Source organism: Pinus tabuliformis, chromosome X (genome assembly GCF_031772625.1).
Source record: "Pinus tabuliformis cultivar Carrire ecotype Pingquan chromosome X, CPIR1, whole genome shotgun sequence".
In the NCBI taxonomy this organism is placed as follows: domain Eukaryota; kingdom Viridiplantae; phylum Streptophyta; class Pinopsida; order Pinales; family Pinaceae; genus Pinus; species Pinus tabuliformis.
Window position 1 is genome coordinate 1580095767 of NC_142308.1, and position 19884 is coordinate 1580115650.

Consider the following 19884-nt stretch of genomic DNA (forward strand, 5'->3'; position numbering starts at 1 on the left):
ACATCATGAAGACATCGAAGAAGATGAAGGCTACCCCCAACAACAGAATGATGAAGAAGAAGAACCTCAAGAAGAACCTCAAGAAGAACCAGAGGAGCAAACAAGAATAGAAGAAAAGACTCCATCCAGATATGTTCAGAAGAACCATCCAGAATCTCAGATTATGGGGCAGAAAGAAGCAGGTGTACAAACAAGAAGAACAGTTGCAGAAGCTTCAAGCTATTTGGCATTACTCTCCTCTACTGAACCACAAAATGTGAAAGAGGCATGCAAAGATGAATGTTGGGTGAAAGCAATGGATGAAGAACTTGAGCAGATCGAAAAGAACAACACTTGGGAGCTGGTTCCTAGACCAAAAGATAAGAATGTTATCGGGACAAAATGGGTCTTCAAAAACAAATTGAATGAAAATGGAGAAGTAATTAGAAACAAAGCCAGACTTGTTTGTAAAGGGTATGCGCAGCAAGAAGGAATAGACTTTGAAGAAACCTTTGCTCCTGTTGCAAGACTTGAGGCCATCCGAATGTTCCTTGCTCTCTCAAGTTTTCAAAACTTCAAAGTATTTCAAATGGACGTGAAATCAGCCTTTCTGAATGGAGACTTGGAAGAAGAAGTGTACATTGAACAACCAGATGGGTTCATTCTTGGAAATGATCCAAATCTTGTATGCAGATTGAAAAAGGCTCTCTATGGTCTCAAACAAGCTCCAAGGGCTTGGTACTACCGTTTGGACAAATATCTTCATCAACAAGGCTTTTCAAAAGGATCGGCAGATAGCAATCTTTATATAAAAGTTGAAAATGACAAATTGCTAATACTTGTTGTGTATGTAGATGACATTATTTTTGGGAGCAATGAAGAAGCTATGAGTCAAAACTTTGCCTTGGTCATGCAGAAAGAATTTGAAATGTCCTTGCTAGGAGAACTGACATATTTCCTTGGTTTGCAAATCCAACAAAAAGAAGGAGGAATCTTTTTATCTCAAACCAAGTATCTCAAACAGATTTTGAAGAAATATGGTATGGAAGATGCAAAACCAGTATGTACACCCATGGTCACAGGATGTAGCCTCAGTGCAAATGATGAATCTGCAGCAGTACATCAACCAACCTACAGATCTATGATTGGAAGTTTACTTTATTTGACAGGTACCCGACCAGACATCATGCATGCAGTTGGAATAGTTGGAAGATTTCAGGCAAATCCGAAGGAGACTCATCTTCAGGCAGTGAAGAGAATTTTCAAATATCTTCAAGGGACTCAAAATTATGGCTTATGGTATCCTAGAGATACAGATCTTACACTTCATGCTTATACAGATGCAGATTGGGCCGGAAGCGTGGATGACAGGAAAAGCACAAGTGGTGGTGCGTTCTTTATGGGTTCCAGACTGGTATCTTGGTTCAGCAAGAAACAGAGTTTGATTGCCTTGTCTACAGCTGAAGCGGAATATGTTGCTGCTGCATCTTGTTGCACCCAACTCCTTTGGATGATGCAGACTTTGCAGGATTTTCAAATCACTTGTACACCACCAATCCCCATCTTATGTGATAACACAAGTGCAATCAGCATCTCAAAGAATCCTGTTATGCATTCAAAAACCAAGCACATACCAATCAAGTATCATTTTCTCCGGGAACAAGTGCTTGAACAGAAGGTCAAGTTGGAGTATGTTCCTTCTAAGGAACAAGTTGCTGATATTCTCACCAAACCATTGCCCAGGGACACTTTTGAATACCTCAGGCAAAAGCTGGGGGTTGTTGATGCATCATCTTATTGCTGAACCTCTTCTGATTGATGGTACAGGTTCAGGGGGAGCATATAATGCATTGTTGGCATTATGGAGGATGTGTAGAAGGAGATCTTGGAAGTAGCTGCAATATGTCTCTATCTCTTTCATGGTGGATTATGGTTCTTCGTTGCAGATCTGGTTCATATTCAGGGGGAGCATGTTCTTAGGGGGAGCATAACCCTTTGCCCTTGATGTCAAAGGGGGAGAATGAAGCTGAAGTTTTGAGGTTGCCATCAAGTCCAAAGGGGGAGATTGTTGGCATTATGGCTAAAGTGTTGTCCTTGATGGCAACCCATTCAGGTGATAGATCACAGTACTTCAAGTCAGCAACAGAGATTGATGATCAGCTATCAAATATTGAAGAAAATAAGGGGTACGCAGGTACACCTTGCATAAGGTGCGTACACGCAGGTCAGTATTACATAAAGTGCGTACATACCCGCAGTTATCCCATTCAGGAGGTGCGTACCCCCAGTGCACACATTTCAAGGCAAAGAAATTCACATGTGGGGTTTTCTTATGTTTTACTCTTGGTATTTAGCCGACGGTATTGTGTTATTATGGTGTCGGCTCGTGGTATTGATCCATGTTTTAAGGAAGAGCTTTCCTATATAAAGCAAAGGAGATCATTTGGCTTGAGCATGTTTTTGGTTGAATATCTTATGAGGGCTAGATCTGGTCTAGATCTAAAGAAGGCGAATCTACTGATGGACCGAGATCTCTTCGGCGCATGTTCAGATCTGTAGATCTGACTGTCTGGGTTATTCCTGAAGTCTTGAAATCATCTATGCCCGAAGGTACGTAGGTACAGTGAGAGAAAAGTGTGTACGTACGCAAGAACGAAGCGTTTCAGGTGCGCCGGTACGCAGGCACAGAAGGGTTGCAAGTGTGGAGGTACGCAGGCACAGAAGGGTTGAAGGTGCGGAGGTACGCAAGCACAGAAGGGTTGCAGGTGCGTACATACGCAGGCACAAAAGGGTTCAGGTGCGTACATACGCAGGCACAGAAGGGTTGCAGGTGCGGAGGTCCGTAGGTAGTTCAATGGACTCAGAGCGAGGTACGCAGGCTAGCAGTTGAGCAGGGTGCGTACATAAGTAGGCTAGCAGTTGATCAGGGTGCGTACTGTAAGCAGGCAAGCAGTTGAGCAGGGTGAGTACTGTAAGCAGGCCAACAGTTGAGCAGGGTGCTTACGTAAGCAGGCGAGCAGTTGAGCAGGGTGCTTACTTCTCTTAAAATCTTTGTTTATCATTGTTGTGTTCTGGGTTTGGTCCTATTATTGTTGATCTGGTTACTACAGTTGACTGGGTGATTCTCTTATACTTTATGATCATTTGATGCTTATGGATCCAGTTTGAAAATTCATGAAAAGTGGTCCTTGTAAGAAAAGAAGTAGACGGTTGTAGCTCCCTTCCAGGAGAGACTGGAAAACGAGAGAGAGTTGTAGCTCTCTGCAGGTTGCAGCTTGCGTACTGGTAAAGGACTGCACCAGTACAAAACCATTGTAAAAGGAGTTTCTAATTTGAAAGAAGATAGAGACATATTGCAGCAGGTGGTTTTCACCCACATTGGGTTTCCACCTTACATCTTGTGTTCTTTGGTGTGACTATCTGTTTTCTTTGTTCATGCTCATTATTTTATGGTACTGACATGCAAAAATAATTCAAAGAACAAATAAGGAAGATTTATTAAAAGAATTAGATAATACTGATTCACCCCCCCTCTCAGTATTATTTCCAACAGGAGGAAAACTCAAATAGTTTTTATTGATAAACAAGAAAAGATCCATGAGGAGTTACAACCAGTGGTTCCGACCCAGCATCAACCTCCCAGCAAAGAAGCCCCTCTTCACCTCAAACAAAGCATAAATCACCCAACAATCTGATGTTTGTCTCTAGAAACCAACAACAATTTACTTACAATATGCAAAATTCCAGCCTCTGGATCTCTGGGATGAGGGATCCATATATAGATATCTGTAAGGAGGATGAGTCAGCTTGTGATTTGATTAGTGTCTTCTCTATGTCAGTTCTTGCTTCCACTTGGAGACTGAGGGCCTCTTACTCATCCTTGGTCAAATTTAGTAAGGCAAGTGTCATAGGAGAAGATTCTGGAAGCTTCCATTGTCTCTCCACCTCGCGGAATGACACTGCCATTTGTCATTTCTCGCCCATCACACCCTGCATAAGGGAGTTTTGAAATGAAACGCACCCTCACAGTGTATTTAGGTGCAATGCAACGCACCTAGCTAGTGGAGCAGCTGAAATGATCCTATTTTGACCCATTCTGAGCAGTTTCTGGTGGAGAACTTCTGGGAGAAGCTGTAATCTATTGACCTTGTTCCTTTAGGGGTTAGAACAACACTTTTAGGGACTTAGGAGCCCTTGATTTATGGACATTTCATGCTTGGGGTTGTAGGGCCCAAAAATGTCTATAACACGAGGGCATCGTGTCTTATTTTGTAATCGAGCTCTGCTCTATTGGAGGTTCCCCCCTCGAAGAGGCAAGTGAACATTGCTTTCTGAATAATAAAAAACTTGCTCTTGTTTCTCACTATTCTATGTTCTGGGTATATTTCTTCACATATTTGGTATTCTGGTAATAGTCTTGCAGGTTAAGAGCATAACAAGTGGTATTAGAGCACTTTCCAGGGTAGGTGGGATCTCCATTTCTTAGCAATTTTTTTTTTGGCTAGAGACGTGTTTCGGTGTCTTTAAACCAGGGGATCTGTCATTGAGTGCATAAACCTGCAGATTTGGGGAGGCATGCACGCAGGAAATACATCACGCTTATTGGACTCCCTTGTAACCCCTGTGGGTACCCCTTCGAGTAGTAGCGCATTAGACAAAACCGTGCACAGACTGTCTTCCAAGTATCCTCTGTATATATTAGAAGCCCCCTAGCTCCTTTGAAACCTCGCCATAGATAAACTGTCGGTCTTCTTGCTACTAAAGTACACCGAGAACAACACTCAGAGAGATTAATCGCCCATACGATAGGGTAGTCGGGTTGTACGGCTAAGGGTACGGTTGATCCTCCTTAGTTAGAGCCCTGAAACATCGGGCCGAGTACTATTGTCAGACCCTTATGTATATTGCGATTTGTAGCACCTGACACTCCTCGAGACCATAGTTCCCTTTTCTATCTTGGGATCACGCATAATCTCTGCCAAATCAGATCTCGCAAGGGGGTTTGCAGCAGCAGCAGACATCAGTCCCGCAGTTCCGAGTTAGCAGACCAGCCTTTCCAATCTATTAGATCCATCAGATCCATAGCAACAATCTGTCCACTGATCAGAGCTATCCGATAAACCATTCATATCTCTCAGATCCACCAGATCTGAGTAGTTATGTGGGGTTCCTATACCGGGGCGTGATTTTCGTAGGACTTTTGGCAACATTGACATTTTGAGGATTCGGCTACTGTAGTATTCCTAAGAATCGGCCCCGGGGCACTTATTGGTGATCTAACCCATAAGAATCGGGACGACGAGTTGAGCAAGGTGGTACCATTCAATTGTTAGTGAAAAAAATTCGGGTGGTCCCAAATTTCAAGTACATCGGATCGATGCATGGTAGCAACTAGAGCTCAAGCTATGGCCAATGAGAAGATCGACAAACTTGAACAATCCTTGCAAGCCATCCAAGCTCAGCTTGATAAAATAACCGACACACTCTCTAAGGGCAAGGAGGAAGCCCGCGAGGAGGTGTATATTGGCAATGGACATAGTGAGGGTGAGTCTAGCCACTCTCTTCACCTCTGGGGCACCCACCAACAATCCCGTCCGCGACCTCCCAAGCTGGATATGCATAAATTTGATGGTTCTCACCCGGCTGCATGGGTAGCACAAATGGAGCAGTGTTTCAATCTGAATAACATCTTAGATAATGAGGCTCAGCTTATGGTGGGGAGCATGTACTTGGACAATGAAAGATGGCAATGGAGGGAATGGCATCAATGTTGCAATGGAAGTTTTTTGACTTGGGCCACCTTCAAAAAATCTCTTACAGAGCGCTTTGACCAGGAATCTGATTTTTTGGGTCATCTCACTAAACTCTGATAGACTGGCACAGTGGATGAATATGTTACAGCCTTTGAAGCCTTAGATTTCCGCACTAGGGATCTCCCAGATGCGTTCTACACAGAATGTTTTATTAGCGGTCTTAAAGAGGCCATACAAGCCCACGTTCGACTACACCACCCTCCCAAATGGTCAGAGGCTTGCAAGGTAGCTCGTAACGTGGAACGTGCATTAGCAGCCCAGTTCATTCACCCAAATTTCACCGCCAAGGGTCGCCCCCCACAGGCTCACTGCACGACTCAAACACTTAAGGTTCAAAAGGAATCACCTGCAGAAATGGCTGAAAGAAGAAAGCAGGGATTATGTTACTACTATGATGAAAAATACTCCCCAGGTCATAAATGCAAGGAGCCCAAATTTTTTCAAATTGATGCCACTGATTATAGCTCATCGGAGGAAGCCCCACCACTTGAGGAACCGGAGGAGGTAGAAGAGGACAACCAGAAGGACAATGTCCCTGATGAACCAGTTATTTCGCTGCATGCTTTGGCAGGGATTTCTTCACCTCAAACTCTCAAAATCAGAGGTTTTATTAAACATCGCCCAGTAGTAGTCTTGATTGATAGTGGAAGTACACATAATTTCATCCATCAAAAAGTCGCGGAAGAAATGCATTGTTTTGTACGAGCAGTTTCTAACTTCCAAGTCCAAATTGCGGATGGGGGAACAATGAAATGTGAAGGCCACTGTGAAAATGTCAAACTTCAAATGGGGGATTATCAGTTGAAGACCCACATGTTTTCCATACACATGGGATGGTGCGACATTGTCCTCGGTGCTGAATGGCTTCGCACTCTTGGGCCAATCACAATGGATTTCCAGGAGTTATATATGAGCTTTAAGCAGAACAACTCCACACATACCCTCCGTGGACTCCAGGCGGGAGCTCCCTCTATCATCAGCTCACATAGGATGGAAAAATTGCTAAAAAAGGGTCATCATCGAGTTATAGCTCAATTTAATGCCATCCAGGCCGTCGAACCCAATTATGTGCCGATTCATCCTGAGATGCAACAGATTTTAAATAACCATCTGCCAGTATTTGACAAGCCTCATGAGCTTCCACCCTCGAGAGGGGAACATGATCATAGCATCACCTTGGTTCCAGGGGCCCAACCACCAAATGTGCGCCCATATAGATATACGTTCACCCAAAAGAATGAAATAGAAAAAATAATCAAGGAACCTTTGGAATCAGGTGTCATTCATCCCAACATTAGTCCTTATTCATCACCGGTGGTCATGGTGCTCAGGAAAGATGGGGAATGGCGGATGTGTCCAGACTTCAGGGCCCTCAATAAGTTGACAGCCAAAGATAAATTTCCCATCCCGGTTGTTGATGATTTTCTGGATGAACTCAATGGGGCTTAATTCTTCACTAAGCTGGATCTTCGCTCAGGCTACCACCAAATTCGCATGAAGGAAGTCAACATTCCAAAGACTGCTTTTAGAACTCATGAAGGCCATTATAAGTTCCTGGTCGTGCCATTCGGTCTTTGTAATGCCCCATCTACTTTTCAGAGCCTTATGAACCACCTTCTCAAACCATATCTCAGGAAATTTGTCCTTGTCTTCTTTGATGAAATCCTCATCTATAGTTGCACTTGGGCCGCACATCTTCAGCATGTAGATCTGCTCTTGCAACTGCTCCGCAAGCATAAATTATTTGTTAAGATGTCCAAATGTTCTTTTGGCATGGAAGAAGTTGAGTATTTGGGTCACATTGTGGGGCCTGAAGGTGTCAAGGTGGACCCCAAAAAGATCCAAGCAATGCAGGATTGGCCTCAACCTAAGACCTTGAAGAGCCTGAGAAGACTTTTGGGTCTCACAGGCTATTATCGCAAATTTGTCTGCAATTATGGTCGCATTGTGAATCCCCTCACTCAAATCCTCAAGAAAAATTCATTCTTCTGGAATGATGATGCACAATAGGCATTTACAGCTCTCAAAATTGCCATGTGTTCCACTCCAGTCTTAGCACTACCTGATTTCACCAAATCTTTTGTCATTGAATGTGATGCTTCAGGTACGGGTATTAGGGCGGTCTTAATACAGGAAGGTCGAGCCTTGGCCTTCACAATCCAACAACTAAGTGGGAAGAATCTGGGACAATCTACCTATGAGAAGGAAATGATGGCCATCTTACATGCAGTAGATACCTGACGAACTTACTTACTGGGGCGACGTTTCCAAATCCGCACAGACCATCACAATCTTAAATATTTTTTGGAGCAACGCCTATCCTCCCCACAACAAAATAAATGGCTCACCAAAATGCTAGGATATGATTATGAGATCATTTACAAGAAAGGGTGCGAAAATAGTGTAGCAGATGCATTATCTCGCCAATTTGAGGAGGAAAGTACCCTGCATGCAATTTCCCTTCCCATTCCAAAATGGATTGAAGAGGCTCGCAGGGAATGGTTTTCACATCCCTAGCTCTCCCAACTCCTTACTCAATTGCATGCGGATCCAAATTCCACCAAGGGCTACTCGTGGCAGGATGAGATTCTTCGCTACAAGGACAGAGTCGTAATATCACCAACATCCACCCTCAAAAGTCGCATTTTGGCAGAATTTCACTCATCCCCCATTGCAGGACATTCAGGCTTTCAGAAGACATATGTTTGCACTAGAAGATCATTTTTTTGGATAGGCATGAAAAAGGACATCCTTACTTTTGTAGCGGAATGTGATGTCTGTCAACGCCACAAAGGGGAGATAGTCAAAGCACTAGGCACATTACAACCGTTGCCCATCCCGACATCTATATGGACGGAGCTTTCTATGGATTTCATTACAGGTCTTCCAAAGTCAGGAAACAAGTCAGTAATCATGGTGGTTGTGGACCGACTTTCTAAGTATGCTCATTTCTGTGCCCTACCCCACCCGTTTACACCGACTTTGGTCGCTCAATCTTTCATGGATCAGATCTTCAAATTGCATGGCATGCCCACTTCTATTGTGTCTGATCATGACCCGATCTTCACCAGTAATTTTTGGTAGGAACTCTTCAGGCTACAAGGCACCCAACTAAAACTCAGTACTTCCTATCATCCACAAATGGATGGTCAAACTGAAGCCGTCAACAAATGTCTGGAAACCTACCTTAGGTGTTTCACTTCAGAAAAGCAACATCTATGGGTATAGTGGTTGCCTCTAGCTGAATGGTGGTATAACACCAACTATCATGCCACCACCAAAGTGACTCCCTATGAAGTAGTTTATGGTCAATTCCCTCCTTCCCCTACTTCTTATATCAAGGGGTGCTCAAAGGTACAAGTAGTGGATCAACTCCTACAAAACTGCACAACCATGCTCGCCCATCTTAGAGAGAATCTTCATCAAGCTCAAAGCCGCATGAAGCAACAGGTAGATCAGCATCGTTCAGAGCGCCAATTTCAAGAAGGGGATCAGGTATTTTTGAGGCTGCAACCATATAAGCAAGCTTCACTCAAAGACAAGGGTTGTCATAAACTATCTACAAAATTCTACGGACCATATCAAGTACTTCAGTGCATTGGAGAAGTGGCCTACAAGCTAGATTTGCCACCCACTGCAAAAATCCATCCAGTTTTCCATGTCTCATGCCTCAAGAAAGTGATTGGGAACAATTGCAGAATTCAAACTAGTCTACCTGAATTGGATGAAGAAGGGTCAATCTGGCTCCAACCTGAACAGGTCCTAGACACACGAGAATGACACCTACGTGGCCACATGATCAGGGAAGTCCTCGTCAAGTGGAAAGACACCTCTCCGGAAGATGCAACCTGGGAACCAGCCACTATTCTTTAGCAGTTTCCGCAGCTTCAGCCTTGAGGACAAGGCTATTCTTAAGGGGGAGGGCATGTTAGGGTCCCACCCTAACCCCCTTATTTATGTAGTAGGATCGAGTCATAATTATAGTTAAGTAAAGAGTCAATAAAGCCCATATTAATAATTGTAAGTGGTTAACCCGCAATTAATGACGGGACCACAGTTAGTTGCAAATGGGCCATGGTATTAGATAGATAATATTAATAAGAACCATGGTATTGATCCATGGTATTGCATGTATGAGTCATATATAAAGGATAGAGACTCCCTGAGAGGGCATCGTGTCTTATTTTGTAATCGAGCTCTGCTCTATTGGAGGTTGCTCCCTTGAAGAGGCAAATGAACATTGCTTTCTAAATAATAAAATACTTGCTCTTGTTTCTCACTATTCTATGTTCCAGGTATATTTCTTCGCATATTTGGTATTCTGGTAATCGTCTTGCAGGTTAAGAGCATAACATCTACTTATCATCCTCAGACTGATGGGCAGACTGAAGTTGTAAACATAAGCTTGGTAATCTTATGAGAAGTCTTGCAAGTGAACATTCGAAACATTGGGATCAATATTTGGCACAGGCTGAATATGCTTATAATGATTCTCCTAACAGGAGTACAGGGCAGAGTCCATTCCATATAGTTTATGGAATGCACCCAAGAGGAGTGTCTAAATTGATAGATTTGGGTAAAGCTGAAATGGGGAGTGCTCAAGGAGAAGCTTTTGCTTTAGAGATTCAAGTAATATATGAACATGTAAAATAACAGTTACAGGACAATAACACAAAGTACAAGAACATAGCAGATTTGAAGAAGATAGAAGTTAAATTTGAGGTTGGAGATTTGGTTTTGGCACACCTAAGGAAGGAAAGATTTCAAAAAAGGGAGTATAACAAGTTAAAATTTAAGAAAATTGGACCATGCGGAGTCTTAAGGAAATTTTCTGCAAATGCATATGAAATTGAATTACCCCCTAGTATTGGAATATCTACAATTTTCAATGTTGTTGATTTGTACAGGTATGAAAAGGGACAGGCAGATGACACAATAGAAGATAAGGAAGAACAAGAGGTGGATTGGGTAAAACAGTTACCTACAACAAAGGCATTGCAGCTAGAGAAGATACTGGATAAAAGAGTGTTTAAGAAGAAAAGGGGACATTAGTATTTTCAGTACTTGGTCAAGTGGAAATATCAACCAATTACTGGTGCTACCTGGGTGATAGATACCATGCTACAGAAGCTGGGTAGTTTTGTAGAAGAGATGATGGACAGGAGCCCATGAAGAATTTTGTCCACAGGAGTCTGATACAGGAGCATAAGGCTTGAAGACAAAAGGCTTCATTTTATTCCAAAATTCCAAAAAAAGTTTACAAGCAAAGGAGTGGGATCCTTTAGCTGTCAATTTACAAAGTTTTCTAGATAGGATTTGAGCTAAAATATAGGTATTTGAATGATTTTGTAATTACTCGAAGTAGTTTAGACTTAGTTGAGATTCTCGAGGAGAATATCAAGTAGTTTAGGTATTTATCTAGGATTAGATAGATTCAATCCATTGATTGAGGATCATATTGTTGGATGTAAAGTATTTATGTGAGTTTTGAACTATTGTAAGGGGATTTGGCTATGGAGAATTAGACTATAAAAGAACTGAAATATCTCTGTATCTTTGTGTATTCTATCCATGAAAGGTTAAATCCCGGAGGTTGAATTCCTTCGAAATATATCTGTGTACTGTTGAATTCCAGTTAGGCTTGTTAAAATAGAGTTTTGTATGATCTGGTGTTATCACGTTTAATTCCTCATTCACTGTGTATTAAGTTAAATCAAATGTGTTTCGAACCATAGAGCTTTAGTTAGCTAAGCTCCGAATTCCATAGAGAAGAGCTAAAGCTAGTGGAAGTGCTAAAATCATAGCGGAAGGAGAAAAATCTGATAAATTTGTGAGGGAACCCGAAGGAGCCTAGAACCGTCTGATCGACATAATCGTTAGATCTATGGTAGTCGCGTGCAAACAAGCATGGAGTTAAACATAAGAGTAAAACGGTCTTCATAGGTGAAAGCTGTTTTCGCACGGGCTCAAGGAGGTAAGTGATATTTTGGGATAGTCGCGCAATTCCATTTAGCAGCTGACACGTAGCACGAAGAATCTACTTTTCTCACGTTCTCTCATCTTGATAAACATCGGCAAGGATTCCACGCGATATTAAGTGTCAACCGTTGGATCAAGCAGGCTTGATCAACGGTGGAGGATCACTTGGCTAGTTTGCGAGCAGGGAAAGCGCCAACCATCAGATTGAAGAAAGAGGATCGAACATGGAGAATTAATGCTATAAAGGTTAGGAGAAAGGTGGATGTGAGAAGTTTATGAAAAATAGTGTTGTTTTCCTTTCGGTTCCGGGGTAAGTGAATGTAGAATTCCTGCAGAAATTCCAATAGATCTAGAATTCTAGTTAAATTAAAAACAAGTAATTTGCTGATATTCAAGAGAGGAGAGAAATAATTTGCTCCATAAAATCAATGTATTAAATTAATGAACAATAGTAATACATGAGAAACCAAACCTCTAATCCCAAAGGGAGGTGGTTATATAGAAATTGCCGAATCTAGAAAACTAGGAAAAAACTAGTAAAAAACTAGAAAAGGCTAAGAAAAGCTAAAGGGAGGCCTAAAATAGCAACAATGACTTAATAAAACCTATGCCAACTATCATCCACGGGGAAAGCATGAGGAGGGGCACATTTCCCAAGGAAGGTAACTTTAAAACATGCTAAAATGGTCCCGGGACCAAATCCCTTGATTTAAGGGGGAATCTTCATGTGGGGCGCCAATCCTCAAATAACTCAAGTGGATGAGGTGTGGTTAGGTGTGAACATGCAATTAGATGTCTAAATGGTTTAGGAAAGTGGTTGGACCAATATTTCCATAATATTAAGCCTTTAAAGGCAAAAAACAAGGGAAAGTTGGTCCACCGAGCTAGTTTACCAAAAACCAAGTGTGGACATGATTTTCAGTGCATGTGGCTAAGTCAAGGATACTTAGGCTAAAAAATAAATGTAGATATTAGGATTATATTCCAACACCCCCCCTTCATCCTAACTCACTTATCTAAACTGAGTCCCGACCAAGATGCCATGTTAGGTACTCAAGTACAATAAATAATCGATCCTCATAAAATGAAGAAAGAGGGAAAACCTCGTGGGAAAAACACCCCAACCCCCCCTCGAAAAGAGGAAAAAAGGGCTAAGTGGCCAGAAGGATCTACTCAACTGTCTCCACCACTCCATGCATAGCTCTCAATTCTGAAAATTTCTTTTCAGTGAAAGACTTGGTGAAGATGTCTGTAACCTGCTGCTCAGTGGGGCAATACTGCAGTGATATGACTCGGTCACGGATCAACTCACTGATGTAATTCATGTGAATCTTGATGTGCTTATTCCTATGCATTTGAAATGGGTCAATAGATATTTGAATGGACCCCTAATTGTCACAAAATATGACAGTAGGAAGTGGATACTGAATACCAAACTCGGAGAGAAGGCCTTGCAACCAAACAACCTATGTAGCTGCATTCACTGCACCTCTATACTCTGCCTCGGCTGTAGATAAAGAAATCATGGATTGCTTCTTGCTAGACCAGAAAAAAGGCCCTAAAACAAAGCTAAAAAAATAACCAGAGGTGGACTTGTGGCTTGTACCATCGCCGACCCAAATAGAATCTGTGCACCTAATCAGTGAAAGTGGGCAATCTGCAACATAAAAGATACCAAAACTGGAAGTACCTTTCACATATATAAGGATTATCTTTGCAGATTTCTAGTGAAGCTCATGGGGCTCCTACATATATTTGGAACAAAATCCTACTAAAAAATATATATCAGGTCGGGTGTGAGTAAGGTACAACAAACTCCCAACCAACTGTTGATACAGTGTACTGTCCACCAAAGGTGTAGTACTCGCATCCTCAAATCTGATCCCCGAAAGAAAGGGAGATGCTTTTGGCTTGCATTCTGTCATCTGAAAGTAGATAAGTAGATCTGATGCATACTTAGACTATTCCATCTTTATCCTTGAAGTAGACTGAGAAACTTCAATGCCAAGAAAGTAGTGCAACATCCCCAAATTTGTCATGGAAAATTAATCGTGTAATGCTGATTTTTCCGAATCAATAGCTGAGGTAAGGTTCCTTGTCATCAGTAAATAATATACACAAAGGACTATCAGCAAAAGGGAATCATCATGTTGTAGAAAATAAACATTTAGATCAAATTTGCATCAAATGAATCCAATGGAAAGCAGGAAAGAATCCATCTTTGCATACCAGGCTTTAGGAGCCTGTTTTAGGCCATACAAAGATTTATCTAATCTGCAAACGAGGGAAGAGTTATGAATGTATCCCTATGGCTACTCCATATGTATCTCCTCCTTGAGATCTCCATGAATAAATGCACTCTTCACATCCATGTGATGAACTTCCCATCTGTGAGAAGTAGCAATGGCTAAAACTAGTCGAATGGAGTCCATTTTTGCAAGAGGTGCAAATGTCTCTGTGTAGTCTATGCCATGTACCTGTGAGTATCCTTTTGCAACAAGTCGAGCTTTATACTTTCTGATCTCACCATATATAGCAATATTTGTTTGATAGATCCATTGGCATCGAACAAGCTTTCTTCCTTTTGGAAGTGGAACCAAGTCCCATGTGTTGTTTTCGATGAGAGCAGATTACTCTTCATCCATGGCAGCCTCCCAAAGCGGGTTTCCAATAGCCTCAGAGTGTGAGTGTGGATATGAACCAAGTTTCAAATATAAATGTATGGGAAGTAATGGTTCGGTGGCAGCCAGGGTTTTAGGATCCCCAAAAGACTGTGATCTAGTCCTTCTCGCATCTGCAGGATCACCGACTAGTTCACCCGCATCTTGCAGGGTTTCTCTACCTATTGAGGGCCCTGAAATCGGGTCAACAACAAGGGGGATACCCACCCGGTCGGGAACCTGGTTGGTGGCTCCGTGCCCGTTTGGTGTAGCGGGTCCGACTGGGGATAACGGGACCAGCTTCCCGTTCTAAGGGGGTGTGTGTGTAGAGTTTGGTGATGTGTGTGTGTGTGGAATATGATAATGGAAATATGGAATTATTTCTAAGCTAATCTAGTTCTAAACTCTGAGACTGAATTTTATACTACTTTAATCTATCAAGAACAACACATCTAATCTACGCTAACCCGGGATAGAACTTTTTCCATTGTGCGATCTAGAAAGATTTCACACAATAACTGGTAATGAAGATTATTCAGCTATTATGAGAATATAAATCAATTAAGATGAACCATCATGCATAAAAAGTTAAGCAAAATGGTTGTGAACAACATATCGCATAATCAGTTATTCATGTATTAAGCACAAATCAATGACTCCACTATACAAAAGTGCCAAATGGTAGTCCACTCATTCATACGTTAACATATAAACAACATCAGCTGTATATTACTCTAAGAATGCAAGCAGAAACTCGTCAAGAGATAAAAGTACCATTTATGACTGACTTTATACTCACAGACCTGAAGCAATAATGATCTATTTCTACTTACTTCTAATGCCTACTAAGAGTACAGAAGTGCAACATCAGTAGCAGGTATTAAAATGCAAACATAAATAAATCTTGATCCGTCCATTCATCAAAAACCCCCTCCGAGGGTGCAAAAGTGCATGTTCTGAGGACAAGTTTTTTGACAAATTTCCGGACCCTTCTCCAATGCAACGAGAAGGGTTAAATACTACTAACCGACTAATTTTAATTACACAAATTTAGGGAACGACTTCAAATGACTGCCCTTTTACTAAAACAAATTTATTTCTAAAACTGAATGTAATTTCTAACCATTTCTGTATCTGCTCCTTAGTGCTGTAAGCGATGCGCTGTTTGCTGTGAAAGAGTCGGCTGCTTGTCCTTTCCTTTTGTTCAAGCTTGAAAATTAGAAATAACAAGAGCTGGCACCTCTTTCTGACAAACTAGAAGATATTTTTGAAAGTGTTCTTCTAGAGGAGTGTCTTCACGGCGTGTATACTTAGTACAACTCAGATTTCTTTCAAACTGATTGTGCTGTTGCTATTTCGGTTTCCGGCCGTGCGAATGACTCAATGAGCTGGGGATTTTGTTGCCTGAATGATTTTCTCAATTTAAACTTGTTTCCATTCTTTGTTCCAGGCTTTTCTGAGACGTCTTTCCCCTTAAGCGTTTTTCTTTTTGCTTTATCCAATTTGGGACTCAGGATCTTTCATAAACGCTTTGCTTTTGTGCGCCTTTGACTCTGAGTCCTAGATAGCCTATTTCCATCAACATTTGTTGAGTGATACTCTGGGATCCGCGGTCCTGCTGTATGCAGTATCCATCTGCGAAGTCATCTCCTCTCTGTTCTTCTAGTTCTGGCGCTTTTCCTTAGATGTTTCCTGCATATAGATTTATATCAGTTGCTGACTTATAATTCACGTAAATGAAAAGAGACAGAAGAAAAGATTGACATGAAAGCAATTAAGTTCTAATGAATGCATAATCATGTCACCCATTATGACTTGACTCTTCAAAAAACGCAACATAATCATCTTTGGATACACAGGCGTACAATCATTAATTTCCCGTAAGGTGCGCGCCTAATTTTAGGCTCACAGATCATGCCGAGGAATGCCTGCGACGAATGGCTTCTGCGATTTGCATCGCAGCATCGAAGATTGCGATGTAAATAAGTGGTATCGCAACAATTGATGGTCTCATTTGTCGCACACCATAGATCGTAGGTCGCAGCTTTGCATGGTCGCAGATCGCATATCGCAATATCGCAAGGTCGCAAGATTTTTCGCTTTGTCACTTTGTGCTGCTTATGCGACATTGCGATGTGCGACGTCGCATATCGGCCGTCGGCGGTTCTTTAGGTTTTCCCCTTTTGAGTGCTTTTAATGCACGCGATGCGATGAGTTCTCGCGTCGCTCCTCCTCAGTGTGTTTATGCACTTTGGGAAAGCGCTCCTTTTTTCTTAAGTCGTTGCCCTGTTTTGATAGACAGTATTGGCAAAGTCAGCAAGTTATAATATCTGTGATCATGATAAGCCGGCTCGTGATGAGACCTCTTATTCTTTGAGATATAGTGTTTTGTTTGGATTGTTTCTCTGAATGTTGTAATTTCCTTTTAACAGGGAGGAAGTCATTGTTTTTCCTTAAGAAAGCTATGGACGACAATAATAGGGTTTTTGAAAGCAACAGTTTTGCAGAGAATGCTTATTTTATTATTGATGATACCTTTCATGGTGCTGATACAAAACAATTCTTTTACCAGAGGTTGCTTTTGTCAAAGTTTTTTAGAGGTCGAAACGAGTATCGTAATCAAAGTGAAGTTAACTCTATTTGTCAATAATAAAATTCAGATTTTCAAAAATTTTGCTATTTGTACAAGCGAAATCAAAATCTGATAGAGAATTGGCGTGCTCTTTCATGAATCCTTTTTAAATGATCATTTACAACGGGTTTTATTCATAAAAAGAGAAAAACAAAACAAAATAAAAACTAAAAACTAAATCTATCCTACAAAAATTAGAAGAATTCTCTTCTATGGAAAATATAATTTAAGAATCAGTCCGTTGACAGGTAAAGAATCTCTCCTTCCTGCCAGATCTTGCAACACGAATGTAGATGGGCCTATGACTTCTACAATCTGAAAAGGGCCAAGCCACAGCTTCTGAAATTTCGTATGTTTGCCCTTTTCTTCATGAGCCTTATCCCATTTCAAAACTAAATCACCCATCTGAAAGTTTTTTCTGGTTATGATGCTTGAGTCAAAAGAAGATTTTATTAGCGCTTGGTGATGAGCATGGGTTTTCCTAGCTTGTTCTCTTTGTTCTTCTAGTTTGATTATTTCCATTTGTCTTAATTGTAAAGAGGAAGTAGATACTTCATCGATATATTTCACTAAAGACAAAGAGGGAATGACTAGGTGAGTCAGAAGAACCACTTCTCTCCCATAAACTAAATTAAAGGGAGAAGTGCCGATTGAAGCTTTCTTTGTGATTCTATTAGCCCATAAAGCATTTACCAGCGCTCTGTGCCAATTCCTTTGGTTTTGGTCGACTGTTCTTTTGATAATTCTGATTAGGTTCTTGTTTGTTGATTCAGCCAATCCATTACCTTGCGGATAGTAGTTGGCAGAATATTTCAGATTGAAACCTCTTTTAAGCGCAAACTCAGTCATAGTATTTCCTAGAAAAATATGAAGCGTTATCAGACATTAATGCTGTTGGCAATCCAAACCTAGTGATGATAAATTGATCTATGAATTCAATAATATTTTCAGAATGAACTGTCTTGAGAGGAACTGCTTCTACCCATTTGGTAAAATAATCAGTTGCCGTAAGGATATACTTATGCTGCTTAGAAGAGTGAGGAACGATCTCACCTATTATGTCCAAGCCCCATTGACTGAATGGTTGGTCGATGATGACTGGTTGTAGCGGCATGGACGGTTTCCTTTGTTTTCCTGCAGCAGTCTGGCAGACTTGGCATTTCCTTACGTGATTGTATGAGTCTTTGAATAGCGTGGGCCAATAATATCCTGCACACAAGATTTTATGTGAAGTCGCATCTCCGGCATAGTGTCCGCCCGCTGGTCCATCGTGGAGTTCCTGCAAAACCTTTTCGGCTTCAGTTTTCTCAAGACACCTAAGAAGCACAGAATCGTAATTCCTTTTAAACAAGACATCATTTATGAGCTGGTATTGTTTAGCTTTTAATCTCAGAGCCCTTTTCTTGGTATGATCCAGACGTGATGGAGCATACCCGTTCTTAAGAAAATAAATGGTGTCAGCATATGATGATTCTGCATCGTTTAGGCTTACCTCATACGTTTGTACCTCTTCAGATGAGTTCTCCGGGATTTGCGATGCTCCGGCTAACATCTTGCAGAAGCCTTGACCTCTTACGATGTTTGCTGGTTTGATCTCGAGATCATATTCTTGTAAAGCGGTAATCCAATTAGCTCTCTTTTCGCCCACGTCTTTCTGCACTAAAAGGTTTCTTACCGCCGGAAATGGTACTACGACTTTAGTGTGGGCTTTAAGCAAGAAAGGTATGAAATATTTGATCGCTTTGAAAACAACATATGCTTGTTTCTCTACGTCTGAGTAATTAATTTCAGCACCTTGTAAGTTCGAGCTAAAGAATGCGATTGGAGCCTCCGCTTTCTCTTGATTTGCTTGGGTCAAAATCGCGGCATAGGATTTCTCTGAGGCAAAAGTGTATAAGGTAAAAGATTCCGAAAAATTTGGGGTGGCCAAAGATGGAGCATTGATGATAGCTTGTTTGATTAAGTTGAACACTTCGTGCTCATCTAGACCCCATTTGAAATTTGAATTCTTTTTTATCATATTTTGTAAGGGAGAAATAATACGTGAAAAATCCGGGACAAATCTTTTGACAAAATTGATCTGTCCAAGGAAGGATTGCATGGCTTTCTTGTTATGGGGTATGGATATTTCGGAAATTTCCTTGATTCTGTCGGGTTCTATATGAATACCAGATTTCGACACTATGAATCCGAGCAATTTCCCTTCGCTTAACGCAAAGAAAGATTTCTTTGGGTTGAGCGAAATCCCATACCTCAAGCATCTTTGAAAGATTTGCTTCAAATCTTTGAGGTGGTTGTTTCGTTTTTTGGAGTACACTGTTATATCATCCAAGTAAATCACCACTGATTTATTGACTAACCCTTTAAACGCGATGTCCATGGCTCTCTGAAAGGTAGCTCCGGCATTGATCAGACCAAATGGCATCTTCCGATATGCATAAGTGCCCCATTTGGTTCGAAACGTAGTCTTTAACTGATCATCGGGATGCACCAGTACTTGATTGTATCCCGAAAATCCATCCAGGAATGACATTAATTCTGAGCCTGCTACTGCCTGTAATATTTGCTCCATAGGTGGGAGGGGAAAGTTATCTTTCTGACAGGCTTTGTTGAGATTTCGGAAATCGATACAGATTCTAATGTCTCCGTTTTTCTTCCTAACGGGCACCATATTGGATACCCATTTAGAATGCCTGATGGGGAAGATTATTCTGGCTCTCAACAACTTATTAAGCTCAGTTTTTATCTAATTTTCTAGGTTAGGGTGCATTTTTCTGAGCTTCTGCTGGACAGGTTTTTCATTGTCAATCATAGGGATAAC